The 26,221-nt window shown below is 37.9% G+C and overlaps 1 protein-coding gene and 1 non-coding gene across 5 annotated transcripts in view; both read left to right on the forward strand.

Moving 5' to 3' along the window:
• MYRIP (myosin VIIA and Rab interacting protein) overlaps window positions 1-26,221 on the forward strand; it is a 447,019-nt gene that overhangs the window by 133,093 nt on the left and 287,705 nt on the right. The window lies entirely within an intron of this gene.
• LOC112208698 (U4 spliceosomal RNA) lies at window positions 25,940-26,081 on the forward strand. Its single transcript, XR_002943281.1, has one exon. It is a non-coding gene; the product is annotated as a U4 spliceosomal RNA (small nuclear RNA).

A 26,221-nucleotide genomic window follows, 5' to 3' on the forward strand; every position in this document is an offset into this window, starting at 1 on the left:
TTCTATGGAAAGCAAAGTAGCTATAACTCAAAATTACAAGTGTGTGTAGCCTATAACCTTGCAATTTCATCCCCAGGAATTATCCTACAGATGTACTTCACAGATTTGAAATGGTATATATTTGAGGTTATAATTGTAACATTGTTTAAAATATACACCAATACAATATTGGGAAAACATACTATGGTATATCCAGATAATGGAATGCCATGTTGTTATTAAAAAAAAATAAGGAAGTACTCTATACTGATACACAAATATCTCCAAGATATGGTAAGTGAAAATCAAGATTAAAGACAGTTTTGTCTGTTTTGGGAGGAAAAAAGAGGAAGAGCGGGAGAAAGGGAGAGAGGGGAGGAGAAAGAGATATTCTGTATATGCACAAAATACCTCTAGGAGCATATATGTGAAGCACAGAACTTTGATATGGGGAAGGGAATTGGGTAGCTAGAGGACAGAATTTAAGAGGAAAACTTTTTATTGTAAAACTTTTAATACTTTTCTAAATTTTGAACTATGTCATTGTAAAATCTAGCCAAAATATTTGCAAATGGAAGCTAAGAAACACATGCTTGTGTGATATTGTTAGATGAATACTATGAGTTCATCAAAAGTTTTTTTTCTTAGACTTTAAAATAACACAACTGTATATACAATCGCAAGAAGTATTGTTTATGAGTTTCTACTTTTACTTCTAAGTAGGGTACCAACAGAAATATTCATTTTTACATTTTCTGTCTATCACTATATGACCCTGAAACTATAAATATATATACATAGACTTCATTAAAATATTACTAGAATTTAATCCTTCTGCTTTTATGGGATAGTATGTTGATAAAATATTGATTTTTCTATTAGTTTCCTAAGATCTTGACTGGGAGATCTGGAAAGAAAGTCAGAGATGACTTGGTTGAGCCCTGTTTCACCCAAGAGGAAAGACAGCCAAGGGAAAATTAAGCCACATGCTTAAGGTTCACAGATAGTCAGGTGTGCCCAGCTGGTTTTATGTTTTATTTGGTTACCTTAAGAATATATCTTTGGCTGGGCACAGCGGGTCATGCCTGTAATCCCAGCACTTTGGGAGGCTGAGGTGGGCAGATCACTTGAGCCCAGGAGTTCAAGACTAGGCTGGCCAACATGGTGAAATACCATCTCTACTACAAAAAAAAAAAAAAAAAAGCTGTGCATGATGGTGTATGCCTGTAATCCCATCAGGAGTCTAAGACAGGTGAATCACTTGAACCTGGGGGGCAGAGGTTGCAGTGAGCTAAGATCATACCACTGCACTGCAGCCTGGGTGACAGAGCAAGACTCTATCTCAAAAAAAAAAAAAAAAAAAGAATGTATCTTTGACACAAGAGATCACAATTGAATTTAACTTCACCCCAAATGCCTCTTAATAATAGGAATGTTATCAAGCCAGGAGCAGTCGGGAAAGTGCCTTCTAGTCTGTAACCCAAAAGAATTCTCAGATCTTCAAGAACTTAAAGTTACTTATATTTAGTCAATTAAAAAGTTAATCAAAAGTGAGATCGCAGGTTAAAGGAAAATGACATTAAAATAAGTGGTAAGTAATGAAAGCTTTAAAATTTGTGTTAATTTTTAAAAATGTTAAATACTTGTTCTTATGATTGTACAACTTAATATGATGTCAAAAGTAGTTCTTAAAAGAAATTATAAAAAGTACTAATATTCTGAGTATAAAGGCTATGATTCTTTATTTGGTAGGGGAGAAGAGGAAAAGGGAAAATTCTGTAGGCATATCTTTAGCTACTGTTTTATTCTCTATGGTGATTGAGAAAATAGGATTAAGTGGTTTAAAAATATGCAGGTAATGGCCAAAAAAAAAAAAAAGTTGAGACTACATATTACTTCTGAATAACCAAAATATAGAACAAAGATCTAAGAAAGCTTTGATCCCTAGAATGTCAAGGGAGTGGCAATAAAGCACAAAATAAAATGACACAGAAAGATCAAATACTGTGTATTGTCCCAGTAAATATGAATTTGTTCAAATTCTTAAAAAATAAAAGCCCTCAAATTTAATAGAAAAGCAAAGTCAACGTGATTACCAGAGACCCACCTACATAAAGTGACATAGAAAAGATAAAAATAAAGAAATGAACATTGTGGTGGGCAGAATGTTACAATGGGCCTGAGGTTCTACCCTATCCAACCCTCTAACCTGGTGTATGCATCTTACATAATTCTCCTGGGATTATGTAGTGTGATATGAAGCAGTAGACTTTAAGAAAGGAAAATTATCCAGATGGGCCTGACCTAATCAGAAAAGCCCTTTAAGAACAGAGTTTTCTCTGACTGCTAGGAACAGAAGGTCAGAGAGAGAGAAGTGTGAGAGGTTATTAACTGGGGGTTCTCCAGTGCTGAGACGGAGGAGCCACATGTCCAGGACCTCAGAATAGTCCCCAGCCGACAGCTGGAAGACAGCAGAGACCTCAGTCCTACTACTGTAAGGAAATGTGCTCTGCCAACAACCTGATGAAGCTTGGAAGCAGATCTTTCCCTAGTTGGGCCTTCCACATGAGGACACAGCTAAGCAACACCTTCCTTTCAGCCTTATGAGAGCCTGAGCAGACGATCCAGATAAAATGTGCCGAGCTTATGACCCATGGAAACTGAGGGATAGTCAATTCAGTGGCAAATTGGTGTTGTCACTGAGTTTGTGGTGATTTGTTACATCACAAGAGAAAACTAATACAAATATATCACCCACTAGAAGATTCTAAATAAGAAGGTTGGAGTGGTGCTATTAATGCCAAAAAAAGTTGGAATTCGCTAAAGGCGAAAAGCATTAAGTGGGACAAAGTAGGATTTTAATTTAAAAAGGAATAACTTATAAGTATATAAAAGTAAACAATATTATATGGTTAAGATAGCCTTAGATTCAGCTTTTAATATAACAGTTTTAATACTAAGAGAAATAGGCAAATGCTTAGCTGGAGATAATAGAACATTTGCAACAGTGCAACAGGTCAAACAGACAAAAAGCAAGTAAAGTTGTGATATTTTAGGATGAGATTAAGCATAGCAATCATTAAACTAGGGATTTAAATGTTGGGAAATGAAAAGAGTAATAAAAGAAAACTTGGGGTAATAAAAGAAAGAAATTAAGAAAAGTACAAGCAGAAATTAACAATTTAAAGAAAAAGAGTAGAATTAGCAAATTAAAATTCAGCTGGCTTGTTTCCTTAAAAAAATGAATAAAATACAAAAAAGGAATACAAATGAATAAAGTATTAAAAAACCTCCCAATAAGACTGTTCAAAGAGAGAAAGAGAAATGAACAATTTTAGAACATCGAGGAGATATAAGCACTGGTACAAAGAAGATTAACATTTACAAGAGAAAGCTAGTCTAAATTCTTGGTACTCAAGTTGTGGTCTACAGACTAGCAGCCATGGTTTCACCTGGGAGCTTGTTAGAAATACAGACTCACTGGGTGTGGTGGTACACGCCTATAGTCCCAGCTACTCAGGAGGCTGAGGTGGGAGCATCACTTGAACCTGGTAATTTGAGGCTACACTGAGCTATGATTGCACCACTGCACTCCAGCCTGGCCTGGGCAACAGAGAGAGACCCTGTCTCAGAAATGAAAATGAAAATAAAAATAAACACTCTCAGGCACTACCCTAGATGTACTGAATCAGAATCTGCATTTTAGCAAGATCGCCAGGTGATTCACGTTTACTTCAATTTCTCTAAATCAGTGATTGTCAACTTTGGCTCCACACAGTAATCACTTTCAGAGCTACAAGAAAATGCTCTCAAAGATTGTTATTTCACTGGCCTGGACAGCAAGACTTTTGAAGACTACCAAGATGACAGTAATGTAAAGCCAGAGTTGAAAATCACTGCTCTAAATTATTCTATGCAAATTTTAAAATCTCAATGTAATGGATGACTTTTCAAAAAATATAAATTTTCTGGGGAGAGGGGTAATTAAGTTAAAATGTGATACATCATCTGAATAAACCACCAGTCAGAACAACCTAAAAATGTGTCATATAGCCTCTCAAAAGACAATGGAGTCCTCTGGCTCCAGTGCACATTCTTTCTGGAAGGAACATACCCTCATCCTGGGACTCAAAAAATTTTTAAAGAGAAAGTTTTTATCATGAGCAGTTTATATTTTAAAATTACTAATCAAGGAAACAAATCAATGTAAGTAAAAGCCAGAGGCAGTAGAACCAGGACTGTAAAATATATAGCCACTAGAATCAACAGCTACAGAGTAATAAGAAAATACTTGCCGAGTTAAAGAAGTCAGGCAAATATGAAAATGTGAATAAAGAACAAGCAAATTTAAAAACAAAGAACTCATTAAAGTAAGTAATAATTTAAATAAAACTTAACACACATATTACGTAGCAGATTAAACATTGGTGAAGATTAAACACTGTAAGATGAATTTTTAAAAATCTAGAATTAAGAAGTAAGAAACAGATGATAATATGAAAGAGAGGTTAAGAGTCAAAGAGAGGATTGAGTGAGGGAGGCTAGCCAGAGTTCTAGAAGGAAAAAAAGAGAACAGATTAGAGCAATATTTGAAGAGATATTGGTTGAGAATTTCCAACAGTTGATGAAAGGCTCTGATCAAGATTTTCATGAAGCCCAGAAATTCCTAAGGAGGATAATAAAAATAAATCTACATCTAGACTACTCTTAGTGAAGCTGTGGAACACCGAAGACAAACAGAAGATCTCAAAAGCAGCTAGAGAAAAAAGATTTGCTTCTAAGGAATAACAACCAGACAGATACTTGATTGTCAGCAACAGAGCAATAATACCTTACATGTGCTGACAGGTATTTTAGTGTAAAATTTGTAGGCTTTAGTGATGGATTGGGTATGAGATCATGAAGGAAGCATGTCAAGAATATCTGTCAAGTTCTGGAATACAAAAGATGCCTTCATTGAAATGCAAAAATACTGAAAGAGATCCAGGCTTGAGGGAGAAGCTTATGAATTTGCTTTTGGACAAGTTGAATTTGAGGTGCTTTTCAGACATCCAAAAGAAGAAGAGGTTCCTTTTCCATGCCATCATCTATCTCACAGTTTCTAGCTTGTCTAAAAGCATATTACAAGAAACTTGGTCAAATGTCTTGCTGAAATGGACTCAGTACTCTGTAACAATCCCTTGTCCTGTTAGAAATGAAGTTTAGTGTAAATTGATTTTGAGTTGTAACTCAGCCACTTACTGTGTAACTTTAAACATAATACACTCAATGTTGAATCACCTCAATTTTTTCATCTGTATCATGGTAATAAAATTATATATTAATCACTTATTGAGGTATCATGAGGACTAAAAAAAGTCTGAGAAACATTTGCTGCATAAAATGCCACACAAATCATTATCTGTCAGTGATTTCTAACTTCTCAGAATCTTTTTCCCTCCAAGTGCTCATTCATCACCTGTTTCATAAACTGTCTTTCCAAAATATTATTGGCATTGATTTTAAGCAGAATCCACTTCCTTTTCACTTTTGAAATGTGGAATGACATTGATCTGACTTTGAGCTCTTAAGGCCTATCTTCAGATGGTTTGCTATCATATTTGCAAGTTATTTCTGGGCCCTGGATATGATTTGGCTCAACTGGCAACTTGAAGTCAGTACAAAGCACCTGTGTGCTCTTTTGTTTTAATTTTATCTATCTCCTGTCTTGGGTTCCAGTTTCTTATTTTAACTGGAAAATAGTCTCTTCCTTAGAAAAGGTGGAAGATAAAAGATGTTGAAGAGGTCTGATTTTTCTACTAGCATCTGTTATCTAGCATTATACCATCTGCCCCAAGCAATTTTGTTGTTCCTTATTTATATTACCCTGGAACATAATTTCAGACAGCATTTAGTTTGAATGTCTTATATAATTATGACCTTTTCTATATATGTTCTTAATAGATCTCTGCCATTTAATTTTTATGTTCTTTTGTCTTTAGGGTATGTTTTTCAAAAATATGAATTCTTCCATCTTTAGTTTGTGCTTTTTACACATATAACCTCATTAGAGCACAGTACTTTGCACATGATAGGCATTCCATGTTTGTATGTTTATATGAATGAATGCAAAGATGAATGAAATAGAATTTTCCATGTAACCATATTTGTGGGTTCCTTTTCCCTTTTATCAAGGTCATTCACAATTACATTATCATTTGCTTTCCTTTATACATTCTATTCCTTTTGAAGTTGTATTCCATCATGAATTTGACCTTTTGATAATGCATACATTTTTTCATATGTTTTAGAAACATATGCTTTCCTGAAATCCTTTGCTGCATCTGATTATGCCCAGCTTTTCATTCCTTCAGTTTTATGAATTCTGAGATGATTGCTTTCTCTAAAGGTTTCTGTCACTTCAGTGTCAAAGTGACTTTTTTATTTTTGGTGTCTGACCTCAGCTGGGACAGCTAGGATGACTGGGTCTCTCTTTCCATTGTTCTTTTATCCTGAGCTTCTTCACAGCGTGATGGCCTCCGGATTCCAAGAAGAACATGAGTAGAAGCTGCTGTTGAGGTCAAGGCTCAGGATTAGGCTGATAGACTCCAGCTTGATAACGGATGCTACAAAGAGCTGGTGGCCACATTTAATCTATATTATATGCTATTTGTCATTCATTTTCACTTACTTTTTAAATAGTTGTTGATTGTACTGGGCTACATGATCTAGAAACCTAAAATAAGTGAGAGCAGTGGAATCATCAAAATCTTGGCACTCTTTTATTTTCTGTTATACCTTTTTGTATTCAGGTTTAGTGCTCTTTGCAGAAATCCTCCTTCTGGCAGTCATTTGTCACAGAGAAACTGGTTATTAGTGATAAACTCAGTTAATATGTTTTGGAAACACTGACTGAGAAACAGTGGCCATATGGGTCCCTTCTCTTCAGGAGACAGAACAACCAGAAGTTTTGTCACAGATAAGCTAATTACATCTGCCAGTGGTTTAGATAACTGGTCTAAATTTGTTTTACTCACTAATTTTCAAACTTTGATGCGATGTCAGTGTATTAAAATAAAACTCAAACCCCCCTGGCTTTAGCTCCATGGATGATCTAGAACAGGGATCCCTAATCCTGGCTGGACACTGAAACCACCTAGAGAGCTTTCAACAAACTACACTGTACCAAGATTGTCATGTAGTTGGGTGGGTGAAGGGGAAGGAGATTGGTGGAATTCAGTTGGGAGTATTTTTTTCAAGCTTCCAAGTAAATCTAAAGTGCATTCAGAATAGAGAAGCGCTACTTTAAACAGGGGTTTGAACATTTTTTCTGTAAAGGGCCAGATAGTAAATACCGTAGACATTGCAGATCATAAGCTCTCTGTTGGAAGTACTCAACTTTGTAGTACAAAAGCAGCCATAGGTCTTAGGTTAAACTAATGAGCATGGCTATCTTTCAATAAACTTTGTGAACATTAAATTTGAGTTTTATATATGTAATTTTCACATTATGAAATATTATTCTTTTTTTTTTCCAACCATTAAAATATGTAAAAACCATTCCCAGCTAATGGACCATACAAAAACAGGTGAGGGGCCTGATTTGGCCCACAGGTCATAGTTTGCTGACCCCTATTCTAGAGGACTCTGACAAAAGTTCTCTACTTTGACTAAAATGCTTCTCTCATAGACAGGGAAGAGGTTTTCATCATCTTTATAAAACTGTCACTTTTCAGTTGCTATGATGTTTTTCTTTTTAAACGTGCTTTATGATGGTATAATGTACATGCCATACATTTAACCTATTTTAACTGTACGATTTAATGATTTCTAGTAAATTTATAGAGTTATGCAATCATCACCACAATCAGATTTAGAATATTTTCACTATCCTCAAAAGTTCCCTTTGGACCATTTGCATTCAGCCTCTTCCCCCCCTGGCCCCAGGTATCCACTACTCTACTTATTTTCTCTGTAGATTTGCCTTATCTGGACATTTCATATGTATAGGATATAATACATCATCTTTTGCACATGGCTTCTTTCATTTCGCATACTATTTTTTAGTTTCTCCATGTTGCAGCATGCATGAGTCATTTATTCCCTTTCATTGCCACATAGTAGTCTATCACACGGGTATACCTCATTTTGCTTATCCATTCACTCAGTGGATTGTTTTCACTCCCTAGCCATTATTTAATGATGCTGCTGTGAAGAAATTCCTTTCCATCCCATTTGTTGAGAGCTTTTATCATGAAGGCATGTAGGATTTTGTGACATGCTTTTTCTGTATCTATTAAAATGATGATGTGGTTTTTGCCCTTTTTTCACTAATACGGTATATTACATTAATTGGATTTCAAATGTTACAAATCCCACTTAATCATGGTGTATAATTTGTATGTATTTCTGGATTTGTTTTGTAATATTTTTAGATATTTTGTGTCTATATTCCTGATGGTCTATAATTTTCTTTAATTGTGACATCTTTGTTTAGCTTTATATCAGGCTAATATCGCCTCATAGAATGAAATACGAAGTGTTTTTTCCTAAACTCTGTTTCCTCAATGAGGTTGTGAAGGATTGGTAGTAATGAATTTTCCCCCTCTTTATTTATCTACAAATGCCTTTGTTTTGCCCTCATTTTTGAAAGATAATTTTGCTGGAGAGTAAATTATTCATTGACAGGAAAGTAGGAATAGCTAGGGACTTTGCAATTGCCACTGAGTATGTGTGCAGCCTCCCACATATGTACAGCCTCCCAGACCACCAGAGATATATATGTAGGAGCTTATCAGGGTTCACTACAGCTATCTCATTGCCCAAATCTCCTTGTTAAATTTCTGGCTTGTCTTCATGTTGGTTGTCCCAAATAGGATCACAGCTTCATTGTCTTCCCCCATTCTTTTGCCTCTGGAATTGCTGCTGTTTCTGACAATGCCCCGGGGCATGAGGTTTTGCTGTTCTCTGTTCCAAATCAATCTGGTTTCTTTCTGCAGCAAAAACTGCAGGTTTTCATGGCTTGTTTCACCCTGGTAGAACTACCAGCTGGCAGGTGTTGGGGATGTGTTGGAGATAATAAGGTAATGGTAGCAGTCCCAAGCTAAAATTCCACAGACTTCCACTGAGGTTCAATAGTTTTACTTGAATAAATGCTTCTCAACTTGTTATGTGCCTTCGGTCTGTTTCCAGGGTCTTGAAATAGTTATTTTTGATAATTTTTTCTAGTTTTAAAAATCATTCACTTTTGCAGAGAATTGGCTGAGTTTTTTGATCTGTCATTTCAGATATCCTGCCTTACAGTGTTTTTAATTCATTGATTAATGCTTTCATTGTTAGGCAACTTATGGAAAACCAATTTTTCTTCCGTTGCTATTAACAAAATCTGTAACAGGTTTATCAGCTTAAGAAAATTTACTGCATCTTGGAGGGTGGTTCCAAGATGGCCAAATAGGAACAGCTCCAGTCTACAGCTCCCAGTGTGAGCGACACAGAAGACGGGTGATTTCTGCATTTCCAACTGAGGTACTGGGTTGATCTCACTGGGGCTTGTTGGACAGTGGGTGCAGCCCATGGAGCCAAAGCAGGGTGGGGCATCGCCTTACCCAGGAAGTGCAAGGGGTCAGGGAATTCCTTTTCCTAGCCAAGGGAAGCCGTGACAGATGGTACCTGGAAAATTGGGACACTCCCACCCTAATACTGCACTTTTCCAAACGGCATACCAGGAGATTATATCCCATGCCTGACTCAGAGGGTCCCACGCTCATGGAGTCTCGCTCACTGCTAGCACAGCTGTCTGAGATTGAACTGCAAGGTGGCAGGGAGGCTGGGAGAGGGGCGTCCACCATTACTGAGCCTTGAGTAGGTAAACAAAGCAGCTGGGAAGATTGAACTGGGTGGAGCCCACCGCAGCTCAAGGAGGCCTATCTGCCTCTAGAGACTCCACCTCTGGGGCAGGGCATAGCTAAACAAAAGGCAGCAGAAATTTCTGCAGACTTAAACGTCCCTGTCTGACAGCTTTGAAGAGAGTAGTGGTTCTCCCAGCATGGAGTTTGAGATCTGAGAACGGATAGACTGCCTCCTCAAGTGGGTCCCTGACACCCGAGTAGCTTAACTGGGAGACACCTCCCAGTAGGGGCCGATTGACACCTCAAACAGCCAGGTGCCCCTCCGAGATGAAGCTTCCAGAGGAAGGATCAGGCAGCAACATTTGCCATTCTGCAATATGTGCTGTTCTGTAGCCTCCGCTGGGGTGATACCCAGGCAAACATGGTCTGGAGTGGACTTCCAGCAAATTCCAACAGACCTGCAGCTGAGGGTCCTGACTGTTAGAAGGAAAACTAACAAACGGAAAGGACATCCACACCAAAACCCCATCTGTACGTCACCATCATCAAAGACCAAAGGTAGATACAACCACAAAGATGGGGAGAAACCAGAGCAGAAAAGCTGAAAATTCTAAAAATCAGAACACCTCTTCTCCTCCAAAGGAACGCAGCCCCTTGCCAGCAACGGAGCAAAGCTGGACGGAGAATGCTTCTGACGAGTTGACAGAAGTAGGCCTCAGACAATCGGTAATAACAAACTTCTCCAAGCTGAAGGAGGATGTTCAAACCCATCGCAAAGAAGCTAAAAACCTTGAAAAAAGATTAGACAAATGGCTAACTAGAATACACAGCATGGAGAAAACCTTAAATGACCTGATCGAGCTGAAACCCATGGCACGAGAACTACGTGACAAATGCACAAGCTTCAGTACCTGATTTGATCAAGTGGAAGAAAGGGTATCAGTGATTGAAGATCAAATTAGTAAAGTGAAGCAAGAAGAGAAGTTTAGAAAAAAAAAATAGAGAAAAGAAACGAACAAAGCCTCCAAGAAATATGGGACTATGTGAAAAGACCAAATCTACGTCTGATTGGCGTACCTGAAAGTGACGGGGAGAATGAAACCAAGTTGGAAAACACTCTGCAGGATATTATACAGGAGAACTTCCCCAATCTAGCAAGACAGGCCAACATTCAAATTCAGGAAATACAGAGAATGCCACAAAGATACTCCTCGAGAGCAACTCCATGACACCAATAATTGTCAGATTCACCAAACTTGAAATTAAGGAAAAAATGTTAGGGGCAGCCAGAGAGAAAGGTCAGGTTACCCACAAAGGGAAGCCCATCAGACTAACAATGGATCTCTCTGCAGAAACTCTACAAGCCAGAAGAGAGTGGGGGCCAATATTCAACATTCTTAAAGAAAAGAATTTTCAACCCAGAATTTCATATCCAGCCAAACTAAGCTTCATAAATGAAGGAGAAATAAAATCCTTTACAGACAAGCAAATGCTGAGAGATTCTGTCACCACCAGGCCTGCCATACAAGAGCTCCTGAAGGAAGCACTAAACATGGAAAAGAACAACTGGTACCAGCAACTGCAAAAACATGTCAAATTATAAAGACTATTGATGCTAGGAAGAAACTGCATCAACTAACAAGCAAAATAACCAGCTAACATCATGACAGGATCAAATTCACACATAACAATGTTAACCTTAAATGTAAATGGGCTAAATGCTCCAATTAAAAGACACACACTGGCAAATTGGATGAAGAGTCAAGACCCATCAGTGTGCTATATTCAGGAAACCCATCTCACATGCAGAGACACACATAGGCTCAAAATAAAGGGATGGAGGAAGATCTACCAAGAAAATGGAAAACAAAAAAAAGCAGGGGTTGCAATCATCGTTTCTGATAAAACAGACTTTAAATCAACAAAGATCAAAAGAGACAAACAAGGCCATTACATAATGGTAAAGAGATCAATTCCACAAGAAGAGCTAACTATCCTAAATATCTATGCACCCAATACAAGAGCACCCAGATTCATAAAGGAAGTCCTCAGAAACCTACAAAGAGACTTAGACTCCCACACAATAATAATGGGAGATTTTAACACCCCACTGTCAACATTAGACAGATCAACGAGACAGAAACTTAACAAGGATATCCAGGAATTGAACTCAGCTCTGCACCAAGGAGACCTAATAGACATCTGCGGAACTCTCCACCCCAAATCAACAGAATATACATTCTTCTCAGCACCACATTGCACTTATTCCAAAATCGACCACATAGTTGGAAGTAAAGCACTCCTCAGCAAATGTAAAATAACAGACATGATAACAAACTGTGTCTCAGACCACAGTGCAATAAAACTAGAACTCAGGATTAAGAAACTCACTCAAAACCACCCAACTACATGGAAACTGAACAACCTGCTCCTGAATGACTAATGGGTACATAACAAAATGAAGGCAGAAATAAAGATGTTCTTTGAAACCAACGGGAACAAAGACACAACATATCAGAATCTCTGAGACACATTCACAGCAGTGTGTAGAGGGAAATTTATAGCACTAAATGCCCACAAGAGAAAGCAGGAAAGATCTAAAATGGACACCCCAACATCACAATTAAAAGAACTAGAGAAGCAAGAGCAAACACACTCAAAAGCTAGCAGAAGGCAAGAAATAACTAAGATCAGAGCAGAACTGAAGGAAATAGAGACACAAAAAACCCTTCAAAAAATCAATGAATCCAGGAGCTGGTTTTTTGAAAAGATCAACAAAATTGATAGACCACTAGCAAGACTAAGAAAGAAGAAAAGAGAGAAGAATCAAATGGATGGAATAAAAAATGATAAAGAGGATATCACCACCGATCCCACAGAAATACAAATTACCATCAGAGAATACTATAAACACCCCTACACAAATAAACTAGAAAATCTAGAAGAAATGGATAAATTCCTGGACACATACACCCTCCCAAGACTAAACCAGGAAGAAGTTGAATCCCTGAATAGACCAATAACAGGCTCTGTAATTGAGGCAATAATTAATAGCCTACCAACCAAAAAAAGTCCAGGACCAGATGGATTCACAGCCGAATTCTACCAGAGGTACAAAGAGAAGCTGGTACCATTCCTTCTGAAACTATTCCAATCAATAGAAAAAGAGGGAATCCTTCCTAACTCATTTTATGAGGCCAGCATCATCCTGATACCAAAGCCTGGCAGAGACACACCAAAAAAGAGAATTTTAGACCAATATCCCTGATGAACATTGATGCAAAAGTCCCCAATGAAATACTGGCAAACCGAATCCAGCAGCATATCAAAAAGCTTATCTACCATGATCAAGTGGGCTTCATCCCTGGGATGCAAGGCTGGCTCAACATATGCAAATCAATAAACGTAATCCATCATATAAACAGAACCAACGACAAAAACCACATGATTATCTCAATAGATGCAGAAAAGGCCTTCGAAAAAATTCAACAGCCCTTCATGCTAAAAACTCTCAATAAACTCGGTATTGATGGGCTGTATCTCAAAATAAAATAATAAGAGCTATTTATGACAAACCCACAGCCAATATCATACTGAATGGGCAAAAACTGGAAGCATTCCCTTTGAAAACTGGCACAAGACAGGGATGCCCTCTCTCACCACTCCTATTCAACATAGTGTTGGAAGTTCTGGCCAGGGCAATCAGGCAGGAGAAAGAAATAAAGGGTATTCAATTAGAAAAGGAGGAAGTCAAATTGTCCCTGTTTGCAGATGACATGATTGTATATTTAGAAAACCCCATTGTCTCAGCCCAAAATCTCTGTAAGCTGATAAGCAACTTCAGCAAAGTCTCAGGATACAAAATCAATGTGCAACAATCACAAGCATTCCTATACACCAATAATAGACAAACACAGAGCCAAATCATGATTGAACTCCCATTCACAATTACTTCAAAGAGAATAAAATACCTAGGAATCCAACTTACAAGGGATGTGAAGGACCTCTTCAAGGAGAACTACAAACCACTGCTCCACGAAATAAAAGAGGACACAAACAAATGGAAGAACATTCCATGCTAAGAAGAATCAATATCATGAAAATGGCCATACTGCCCAAGGTAATTTATAGATTCAATGCCATCCCTATCAAGCTACCAATGACTTTCTTCACAGAATTGGAAAAATTACTTTAAAGTTCATACGGAACCAAAAAAGAGCCCGCATTGCCAAGTCAATCCTAAGCCAAAAGAACAAAGCTGGAGGCATCACGCTACCTGACTTCAAACTATACTACAAGGCTACAGTAACCAAAACAGCATGGTACTGGTACCAAAACAGAGATATAGACTAATGGAACAGAACAGAGCCCTCAGAAATAATGCCACAAAGCTACAACCATCTGATCTTTGACAAACCTGACAAAAACAAGCAATGGGGAAAGGATTCCCTATTTAATAAATGGTGCTGGGAAAACTGGTTAGCCATATGTAGAAAGCTGAAACTGGATCCCTTCTTTATACCTTATACAAAAATTAACTCAAGATGGATTAAAGACTTAAATGTTAGACCTAAATCCATAAAAACCCTAGAAGAAAACCTAGGCAATACCATTCAGGACATAGGCATGGGCAAGGACTTCATGTCTAAAACAACAAAATCAATGGCAACAAAAGCCCAAATTGACAAATGGGATCCAATTAAACTAAAGAGCTTCTGCACAGCAAAAGAAACTGCCATCAGAGTGAACAGGCAACCTACAGAATGGGAGAAAATTTTTACCATCTACCCATCTGACAAAGGGCTAATATCCAGAATCTACAAAGAACTTAAACAAATTTACAAGAAAAAATCAACCCCATCAAAAAGTGGGTGAAGTATACGAACAAGACACTTCTCAACAGAAGATATTTATGCAGCCAACAGACACATGAAAAAATGCTCATCATCACTGGCCATCAGAGAAATGCAAATCAAAACCGCAATGAGATACCATCTCACACCAGTTAGAATGGTGATCATTAAAAAGTCAGGAAACAACAGGTGCTGGAGAGGATGTGGAGAAATAGGAACACTTTTACACTGTTGGTGGGACTGTAAACTAGCTCAACCATTGTGGGAGACAGTGTGGCGATTCCTCAAGGACCTAGAACTAGAAATACCATTTGACCCAGCCATCCCATTACTGGGTACATAAAGGATTATAAATCATGCTGCTATAAAGACACATGCACACGTATGTTTATTGTGGCACTATTCACAATAGCAAAGACTTGGAACCAACCCAAATGTCCATCAATGATAGACTGAATTAAGAAAATGTGGCACATATACACCATGGAATACTATGCAGCCATACAAAAGGATGAGTTCATGTCCTTTATAGGGACATGGATGAAGCTGGAAACCATCATTCTCAGCAAACTATCACAAGGACAGAAAACCAAACACCACATATTCTCACTCATAGGTGGGAATTGAACAATGAGAACACTTGGACACAGGGTGGGGAACATCACACATCAGGGCCTGTCATGGGGTAGGGGGAGCAGGGAGGGATGGCATTAGGAGATATACCTAATGTAAATGACGAGTTAATGGGTGCAGCACACCAACATGGCACATGTATACATATGTAACAAACCTGTACATTGTGCACATGTACCCTAGTACTTAAAGTATACTTTAAAAAAAAAAAAGTAAACTTACTGAATCTTAGTTTATAATTAAAAGCAACACTAAAACAAGTGGATTGTATAGAAGAATGAAAGTTTTAAGTATTCAATATAATTAAATATTGTATAACATATGTTGAATAACCGAGAGCAGAGTTCAACAGATTTATATCCGAAATCCTTTTTCTTCTGAATGGCAGTGCTCCTGTCTAGTACCATGGTGTTCGTGATTCCTTATCAACTTAGTGCTCCCCATGTGAGCAGGCTGAACTGAGTACTTGTGATACGAGGTACAAAACAGGTAGGAAAAAACACTGTTGTGTATAGCAAAGAAGGAACTGGCATCAGCTTCCTGAGCTCTCAGGCATCTCCCATTCCCAATCTTAAGGAAGGCCTTTCTCCTGGTTCTGGCATTATCCCTGGGAATGAGTGGGATCAGCAGTGGATGTGACAGTGACTTGTTCCTCCAGTCCCCATCACTGACTTAGGGAGCATCATAAGAGCCACTGAGTTTGGCTCTTAGAAATACGTAAGCAGTGAAACCCACTAGTCCCATCTCTTGCACCTAGTTTAGTCTGTTTATAGTGTCACTCCCTCTCCCCCCATTCTTTCCTGCACCTCCCCAAAGCCCATCATATCCAAAGTGGGAATCAATTCTCACTGAACATTTATCCCTGAGACTTTCTTGTAAAAAACACATGAGTCCTATTAACAAAACAATTGTTTAATTTTACTTAGGGAGGCAAAGTTTAATAATAGCATGCAGTAAACTTTTTGCTAATAATTGTTCTTTTTCCCTCTTTTCCCTAATCATGGGGGGAAATGTAGTTCATTAACAAGTTGACCTGCTCTCTTGTTTTTATTCACCGAACAGAACTCTAAAGAATTGATTCAGCTTTGCAGAGGAACAATATTATATTAAGACAGCACTATTTCTACAGTTAAACTAGCATGACTAGCTTATAAATCAAAGCAGCACTATTGGCGCCACATATATGTGTTGTGTATTTCTTTTGGCAAAGTTACAACTTTAAAGAATTGACATTTTGGATCACCATGTGGTAGTTTAGCCATAACAGGTTGCTAATGAGGGAATCAAGGCAGAGGCAGATGTTTCCTTAAATGTGAGCTTACATAAGCCACTTTAGTCGGTTCTGGTTTTAAACAATTGCATTTCTTGGGGACCAAGTTGTACACTGGATCTTCCTTCTGAAAATCGATACCTCCCCCTCATGAGTGTTGTGCTGTGCAGACAGGAACCTCATGGTGAGGAGAAGTGTAGCTTTGATTGTTGCTGCTCTTTTAATGTCATGCTAAATGGAATGGCACTTCGCAATCTCTCAACCACAGCAGTTTCCTCTTCTCATTCAAATCTAAGATACAAGCATTTCCCTAACTACTGTTTGAATCCAAAATGTTTATTTGGCAGACTGGTGCAAGTTGAATTCTGGAAGGAAATCTAGTTTTAAAAAATGTCTTAGAACATTATGTTCAGGGTTAAAGTCAAGGACCGTATTTCCCACACATGTTGTTTTTCAGGCAATTTTCCTTGAGTTTTTTGCAGAAGAAGCCAGAATGGTGTTTACAGGTGGAAGGGAAATGGTAGCAGCAGACCCAGAGAGCAAAGAGATCCACACGCATTTCCCTGATAATTATTTTATTCATTTATACTTCTGTCTTACTTCAGAAAGGATTTGAAGTGGCTTACTGATGTAACCACAGTTCTGCTAGAATAGATAAGGCCAAAGGAAATAAAAGTAGAGAAACAAGAAGAGATCAACTCATGTTACTCTAAACTGAATCACTTGCAGTTCCCACGATTTGTGAGTCCCATTTTCCTTTCATGTTCTGGGAGTTCAACCAGGAAAGGAACATGTTGAGTCTGGATTGTTGAGGCCCGAGAGTAAGGCACTGGGTTTGAAGGACAAAATCAACCACACTGGCCTTACTTCCTGACCTTGCTCTCTGGAAGACCCCAGATTTGGATTTTGAAATAATCCGTTACTAGTCGAGATATCTAATGTCAGAAGACCACAAAACTGCATCTTTTAGTCCTATTGCATTATTTCTACTCTTGAAATTAGCTCCCTCAACAAGATACATTTTCCTATTTTGTTTTGAGATATCTGCTTCTCATTATAGCATCAGCCAGCCACATGTCTTGCATTAGGACCTTTAAGTCAACAAGTAGGAGATTAAAGGGAATTAAATGCAAGCATTTCAGGTAGGCCCAGGGAATAAGGGCATTAGGAGGCAGGTTACCTGGATGGCGCAGCAGGGTTAAAATTATCCCTATATGATCCTGTTTCATGAACAAAAGACGAATGGACTCTCTTAAAAGACTTTATAAGGCCAGTTAACAGCAGGATAGTATAGCATGGTAATCGACACTCTTGATGTCTAATTAATTCATCTGGATTCAAACTGGAGATTAGCCATTTTTTAGCTGTATGACCTTGAACAAGTGGCTTAACTTCTCAGAGCCTGTTTGCCCATCTATAGGATGGTTATAATAATACCACCTATCTCCAGATTGTTATGAAGGTCAAGTAAAATTATGCACATAAAAATTTAGGCATCACCTGACACGTGGTAATCCCTCAGTAAGTGTCAGTGGTTATTGTGTCTAAACCCTTGACCTGTTGTTATTGTAACTCTGTTCCTTAAACTTCATTGTTTAAGGAACTGAGTGACTATTAGGAGGAATTAAATTCCCTGTCAGTCTGCTGGGACATAATTTGGAGATGGATAAGGACCCCAAAGCACTAATGGCTACATGGTCTCTGGGCTAGTTTTTTTTTTTTTTACTTGTTCAATGAAGAGATGGGAATTGAGGACCTATAAAGTTCATTCTCATGTGAAAATTATCTCTGGGTGAAATGGTGCTTCTTCGTTTGTCCAGAGATACATGTTTCCTCTGAGAAGGGCCTAAATTGCATTGCAAAATGAAGAGATTCAAGGGCTGTAGTGCAGTTACTTCTTCACAAAGCATTAGCCCAGAGTGTCCTCCCACCCAGGGCTTTTCAATCCTTGAATGGGCATGTAAAGGCACCCCTAGGTCTTAGAGAATCAGGGCCTCATGTTTTAGAGCCCTAAGTTACTGAGTGTGGGCTGTGACTTAGAATCACTGTGTAGGAATGTGAAAGAAAATCTGCCAGCCCATTCTTGGCCAAGATGCTGGATTTGGAAGCCAAGGTTCACTTGACTTGCAAACAGTTTCTGTGTTATAGAGCAGTAGAATTATAGATGATTGATTTTTTCAATTTAGTTTTATATTTTCAAGTTCTCATACATCGGTATTATGAGAGAACATACACATAAGACAAAGCAACAGTAAATAAAATTATGTGCAAATAATTCAGTAAGCTCATGTACGAGAAGGGGCTCATATCATCTAGATGTTATAGAAACATAAACAGAAAAGGCACATACTTTGGATTACAAAGGGTCTGGATTTGGATCCGGTATCAGCACTTTCCGGGTGACCCAGTACCAGGGTATATGGTCTTGTTTTCTGTAAAATGGGCAATGCTTACCTGATTTGGCAGCTGTGCAGATTAAATGAGATGATGTGAGTGAACAGCCGGCAAAGTCAGTTGCTGTTTCTTCTCCCTGTTGGGGGAATATTTGATGGTGTGAGAAATGAGCGATGAACAATTCATCAAGACTGATATTTAAGTGAGGATAACTCACTTTGTTGTCAGTTAAGCCTATCTAATCTCTTTTTTCTCATCCATCCATCCATCATCTCATTTATTCATGCATACATGCATGCATTCATTCACTTACTACTTCATCCCTGTTATATTGCATGTCCTACAATGTGCAAGATGCTATTGATGCAGAGATGAATGAAATAGGTGACTTTGTTTGGAACTTGTGAATTCATATGCAAATGCAGGGATGACCCCCTGCTTCTTAAGCACTATCTTGTGTGTTGCTATTTAAACATAATACTATGATCACAGTAAAAACATAAAGCTTAGTACTTGAGTTAAAGATGCCAGAAAGTTGATATTCTATGTGTCCAAAGTTGAAAATTTATGTATATCTGAACATGTGTATATTTATATTTCTAATAATCATATATCTGTCTTAAAAGTAAAAGCAATATTTTTCATGTGATTTCTCTCATTTGCTCATTGTTTGCAGCTTATTTTACTAGTATAGTGACATATTCATATTATATGTTAGAAATCTACATTTGCAAAGATCAGCTAAGTTTACTTTTAAGATTGAGAATAGCCCGGAAGGATTGTGTCTAGCCAATTACATTTTTATTCTTAATTTTAAAACTCAGTATTAAAATAGTTCACTGTCTTCTATTTTCTGTATACTATCTGGGGCAGTATGTGGTGCTGAGTGACTTAATATTTTAGATTTCTTTTTCAGCTGTACATTTAAATTCCTTTCTTATTTTAGTGCCTGACAGTTCACCCAAGAATGTCACCTGATGCATTTAAAATGGGAAAATATTTATTTTCATCTTCTTTATCTTTCTTTTCTTTAATTTTTAGCCCTTAATTACCATTACGAGCGACTTGGATTCTATTTTGTTTCAATTCAGAAAAAAAACTTTGCTTTCTACTACTTCCAAAGTATTTTAAGCACTATGAAGAGTTTTAAATGGTATACATGATATATAGCAGGTAAGAAGTTGCTGGCATGAGTTTCAAACCAAGAGACAGTAAGATGTTGTGCAATGGACCACTGATAAAGAGGTGGCAGCATAGGGCTCCTCACAATTGTGTTTGTTATTAGAGCCTGAACGTGAGAAGAAATCACTTCTCTGCTCTCTAAGAGCCTTCTCTATTAGTTATTAGGTTACTATAGATAAATTCTTAACCCCTATCCAAGGTCTTTATTCTTCCCTTTCAAAATTGGGTAAAGGTTGATTTTTGTCCATGGCAAAGTCTTGTTTTGATGTTAAACTCATTGCAGAATCACTCTGAGGCCTGGCTGCAGTGCTGTTTATAAAATCCTTGCTTCAGGGTCAGGCTGCAAGTAAAACATTATTTAGAAGAGCTTTTGGCCTTTCACAAAATTGTCATGAACCTTTGAAGAAGAACTTGGAATTATATACTGCTTTGAAGCATACTGCAGTAGAATTTCATAGTCATTTTTATGGGCCATGACAATTTTTGAAGATGCTTAAAACTTTTCTTATAATCTTCATTTAATATGTGTATTCATCTGATCATTATAACTGCTTGGAGAATCATTGGAAGTATAAATATATTGGGTCATTTTGATACAGACATTTTCTAGTTTTGAAAGGAAACTAGAAATCCACTGGAAGACCCCAGATTTGGATTTTGAAATAACCCGTTACCTGGATGGTGCAGCAGAGTTAAAATTATCCCTATACAGGCATTAAGTAATAGTTTGATAAAGTATTTAATGTACAAGTATAGAGCAGTAATAATTCTTTATAATTTTTTCTCCATGTCTTTCCATAAATTTTCACAAATGCATACAGTGCATTTGTGAACATGTTACATATTAAACTGATTAGTATTGTGACCCAATTGGATTTTACCTTATTTATGTACATATCTGTAGATCCCCAAAGCCTCCAAGTGTACTGATTTGGATGATTTTATATACATTCCTTAAGACCATTTTCTGGTAGCCATGTAACTCTGAATTGCATGAAAAGAAAAAATAAAGCATTTTATAGAACTAAGTGTGATTTTTCTCAATTTAAACTCTACATTCTCCCTATTTGGAGCTACTTAATGATTTGCTGTGTCATTTCCACACCTGAGTCAGTACAGCTTTATTTTTTTACTTAATTATAGCAATTAAGAATATATTTAAAATTTCAACTCTTTGATCTTCCTAGTAGATATTTTTATTGGTCAGGGTCAGATAGAGAACCTGTAGGAGATATATATTAGGAGATTTATTGCAAGGAATTGGCTTATGTAATTTTGGGGACTGCCTAGGCTTGACCATAATCCATGAGTCAGGTCATCAGGAAGGGCAGGCTGGAACCCTCAGGCATGAACTTCCACTGACTTAATCAGGCTTGTTGGGATTATCTAGGATAAGTCCTCTTACTTAAAATCAACTGATTATGGGTTTTAATCACACCCACAAAATACCTTCACAGCTACACCTAGATTAACAAATACCTGGGGAGTGTAGCCTAGCCAGGTTCACACATAAAATTGACAATCACAAAATTTAAATGAAAAATATTTCAAATTTAGCAAAATAATATACATTTCTGCATAATTGTATATGTTTGATATCAGTTGAAACTAGTTGTTCCTTTTGTGGTTGCAATGAAATACACATTGTGAAAGTGAATGTTTAAGTCCTTATAATCTTGGGCCAGGAAATGCCATTAGCAAAATGATGTGGGTGGCTGCCCCTGAGCTTCTGTCCCTGTAGCTAAGGCAGACAGGTGGCTACTCCAAGATCTCGAGGTAAGTACACCCCAGCCTGTTCTGTCTTCTCTCTTGCCTCTCAGAACTAGGCTTTCTGAAGGGCTCTGTCCAATAAGTACAGAGGGATTTCCTTGGCTGTTTAGAGTGTATCTATTGCCAAATCATTATCAAAAACAGCCAGGCCTAAGCCCAGAAGCTTTGGAAGGCAAGGGAGGGCACCCTGAGTTTTACCAAGAACACTGAAGATATTAAAGGAGAGGTTCTCCAATGGTTACCAGAAAACAGGTTACAGATAATACGCATTTGAAAACTCTGAATGACCACTATATTTTCTTGCTTCTGCTCCAACTTCAAGAATAATAGTTTCTTAAAGGCACAGATTATATATCCTCAGAGCATGTGTTAGTGAATAGCATAGATATTAGTGTTCCAGCAGGAAATAGTACACCCAAATTAGGATAAGGTGTGGAGGGGTAAACCAAAAGTTTTGTTTAAAAAGGTGTGAGCCAGCTCTAGAGAAACCTGAAATGATAGTGTAGTACCCTGTAGTCATTATTATCCTCAGTTGGGGGCAGGGGGTGGGTAGGGAATGGAGAGATTACTGAAAGCATAAAGAGAATGCCGAGGATGGAGAGTTGCCCTCATAGGTGCCATGGCCTTTGCTGAAGCAATGTAATTAGTCCTCTGGAGACGGAACCAAGGGAGAAGAAATACGGTACCCTGATTGTGAAAATCCACCTCACTCTCTCCCTCTAGTCACCTGCCAGGGTTTCCAAATGGCTGAACCCACCAAATATCAGAGGGCCAAGGGCCCACCAATGTGATCCCTTGAAATTAGCCACCTGAGGGCACAATGGAGAGTGGACCCAGAAGGGCACACAGGAGATAGAATGCCCTTCACTCACATTATACAGCAGCTCCAAGCATGTGAACCTGAACAAGCTATGTCATTTCTCTGAGCCTCAGTTTTCTCACCTTAAAATAATGTAATCATAGTTATCTGGCAGGGTTATTTAGGGGCAGACAGTATATGTAAATGTAAATTATTCTTTTTTTAAACTTTTATTTTAGGTTTGGCATATATGTGAAAGTTTGTCATGGGAGTTTGTTGTAGAGATTATATCATCATGCAGGTATTAAGCCCAGTACCCAATAGTTATCTTTCTGCTCTTCTCCCTCTTCTCATCCTCCCTGCTCAAGTAGAGCCCAGTGTCTGTTGTTTCCTTCTTTGTATTCATAAGTTCTTATCACTTAGCACCCATTCATAAGTCAGAACATGTGGTATTTGGTTTTCTGTTCTTGGATTAGTTTGCTAAAGATAATGGCCTCCAGCTCCATCCATGCAAAAGAAAAGATCTTATTCATTTTTAGGGCTGCATATTATTTCATGGTACATATGTACCATATTTTCTTTATCCAGTCTGTCATTGATGGGCATTTAGGTTGATTGAAGTCTTTGCTATTGTGAATAATGCTGCAATAAATATTTGCATGTATGTCTTTATGGTAGATGATTTATATTCCTCTGAGTATATACCCAGTAATGAGATTGCTGGGTTGAATGGTAGTTCTGCTTTTAGCTCTTTGAGGTATTAACATACTGCTTTCCACAATGGTTGAGCTAATTTACTCTCCCACTAACAGTGTATAAGTGTTCCCATTTCCCTGCAACCTTGCCAGCATCTGTTATTTTTTGACTTTTTAATAATAACCATTCTGATTGGCATGAGATGGTATCTCATTGCGGTTTTTATTTGCATTTCTCTAATGATCAGTGATAGTGAGCTTTTTATCATATGCTTGTTGGCCACACGTTATGTCTTCTTTTGAAAGGTGTCTTTTCATGTCCTCTGCCCACTTTTTAATGGGGTTGTTTTTCTCTTGTAAATTTGTTTAAGTTTTTTATATATTCTGGATATTAGACGTCTGTCAGATGCATAGTTTGTAAATTTTTTCCCATTCTGTAGGTTGTCTACTCTGCTGATAGTTGCTTTTGCTGTGCAGAAGCTCTTAAGTTTAATTAGATCACACTTGATTTTTGCTTCTGCTGCAATTTCTTTTGGTGTCTTTGCCGTGAAATCTTTGCCCATTCCTATGTCCAGGATGGTATTGCCTAGGTTGTCTTTCAGGGTTTTCATAGTTTTGGGTTTCACATTTAACTTTTTTTTTTTTGAGATATAGTGGCACAATCTCGGCTCACTGCAACCTCCACCTCCTGGGCATGCCTCAGCCTCCCAAGTAGCTGGGACTACAGGCACGTGCCACCGCAGCAGACTAATTTTTAAGAGATGGGGTTTCGCTGTGTTGGCCAGGCTGGTCTCGAACTCCTGACCTCAAGTGATCCGCCTGCCTTGGCCTCCCAAAGTGCTGGGAATATAGGTGTGAGCCACCACGTCTGGCCACATTTAAGTCTTTAATCCATCTTGAGTTGATTTTTGTATATGGCATAAGGAGGGGGTCCAGCTTCAATCTTCTGCATGTGGCTAGCCAGTTATCTCAGCACCATTTATTGAATAGAGAGTCTTTTCCCCATTGCTTATTTTTGTCAGTTTTCTTGAAGATCAGATGGTCATAGGTGTACAGACTTATTTCTGGGCTCCCTGTTGTTTCATTGTTCTATGTACCTGTTTTTGTACCAGTACCATGCTGTTTTGGTTACCAAAGCCTTGTAGTATAGTTTGAAGTCAAGTAACATGATACCTCCAGCTTTGTTCATTTTGCTTAGGATTGCCCTGGCTATTCAGGCTCTTTTTTTTGGTTCCATATGAATTTTAAAATAGTTGTTTTCTAGTTCTATGAAGAATGTCATTGGTAGTTTGATAGGAATAGCATTGAATCTGTAAATTGCTTTGGGCAGTATGACCATATCAATGATATTGATTTTTCCTATCCATGAGCATGGAATGTTTTTCCATTTGTTTCCATCTTCTCTGACTTCTTTGAGAAGTGTTTTATAATTCTCATTGTAGAGCTCTTTCACCTCCCTGGTTAGCTGTGTTCCTAGGTATTTTATTCTTTGTGTGGCAATTGTGAATGGGCTTGCCTTTTTGATTTGGCCCTCAGTTTGGCTATTGTTGGTGTATAGAAATGCTAGTGATTTTTGTACATTGATTTTGTATCCCGCAACTTTGCTGAAGTTGTTTATTGGCTGGAGAAGTTTTGGGGCCGAGACTGGGATTTTCTAGATATAGAATCATGTTGTCTGCAAACATACAGTTTGACCTCCTCTTTTCCTATTTGGATCCCCTTTATTTCTTTCTATTGCTTGATTGCCCTGACTAGGACTTCCAATACTGTTTTGAATATGAGTGGTGAGAGAGGGCATCCTTGTCATGTGCTAGTTTTCAAGGGAAATGTTTCCAGCTTTTGCCCATTCAGTATAATGTTGGCTGTGGGTTTGTCATAGATGGTTCTTACTATTTTGAGGTATGTTCCTTCAATAAGTAGTTTATTGAGAGTTTTTAATATGAAGGGGTATTGAATTTTATTGAAAGCCTTTTCTGTGTCTATTGAGATAATCATGTGGTTTTTGTCCTTAGTTCTGTTTATGTGATGAATCACATGTAATGATGTGCATATGTTGAATCAACCTTGCATCTTGGGGATGAAGCCTACTTGATCATCGTGGATTAGCTTTTTGTTATGCTGCTGGATTCTGTGTGCAAGTATTTTGTTGAGGATTTTTGCATCAATATTCAACAAAGATATTGGCCTGAAGTTTTCCTTTTTTGTTGTGTCTCTGTCAGGCCTTGGTGTCAAGATGATGCTGGCCTAATAGAATGAGTTTGGGAAGAGTCCCTCCTCAATTTTTTGGAATGGTTTCTGTAGGAATGGTACCAACTCTTCTTTGTACATCTGGTAGGATTTGGCTGAGAATCTATCAGGTCCCAGGCTTTTTTTGGTTGGTAGGCTGTTTATTACTGATCCAATTTTGGAGCTTGTTGTTAAGTCTGTTCAGGGAATCAGTTTCTTCCTGGCTCAGTCTTGGGAGAGTGTGTCCAGTAATTCATCTGTCTCTTCTAGGTTTTCTAGTTTGTGTGTTCGTTATTCTTAACAATAGATGGAGCTTCACACAGTGGCAATTGTTGTAGCCAATGAGGTTTATCTGAAGCACAATTATTGCTGATTGAAAACTTTTCCCAGTACCCTGCTGTGATGACTTTAAATATAGTTGGCATTGGCAGTTTTTGATAGTCTCCAAAGAGACTAAATTTAAAAAAATACAATAGATAGCATTCAATATAATAACCGCTACTGTTATTATAATTGTCACAACTGCTGTTACCTCAAGTAATTCATAAAATAGATATGAAGTTCATTTCATAACAGGGAAATAGATAAGAGAT

This window comes from Pan troglodytes, chromosome 2 (genome assembly GCF_028858775.2).
Source record: "Pan troglodytes isolate AG18354 chromosome 2, NHGRI_mPanTro3-v2.0_pri, whole genome shotgun sequence".
NCBI lineage: Eukaryota > Metazoa > Chordata > Mammalia > Primates > Hominidae > Pan > Pan troglodytes.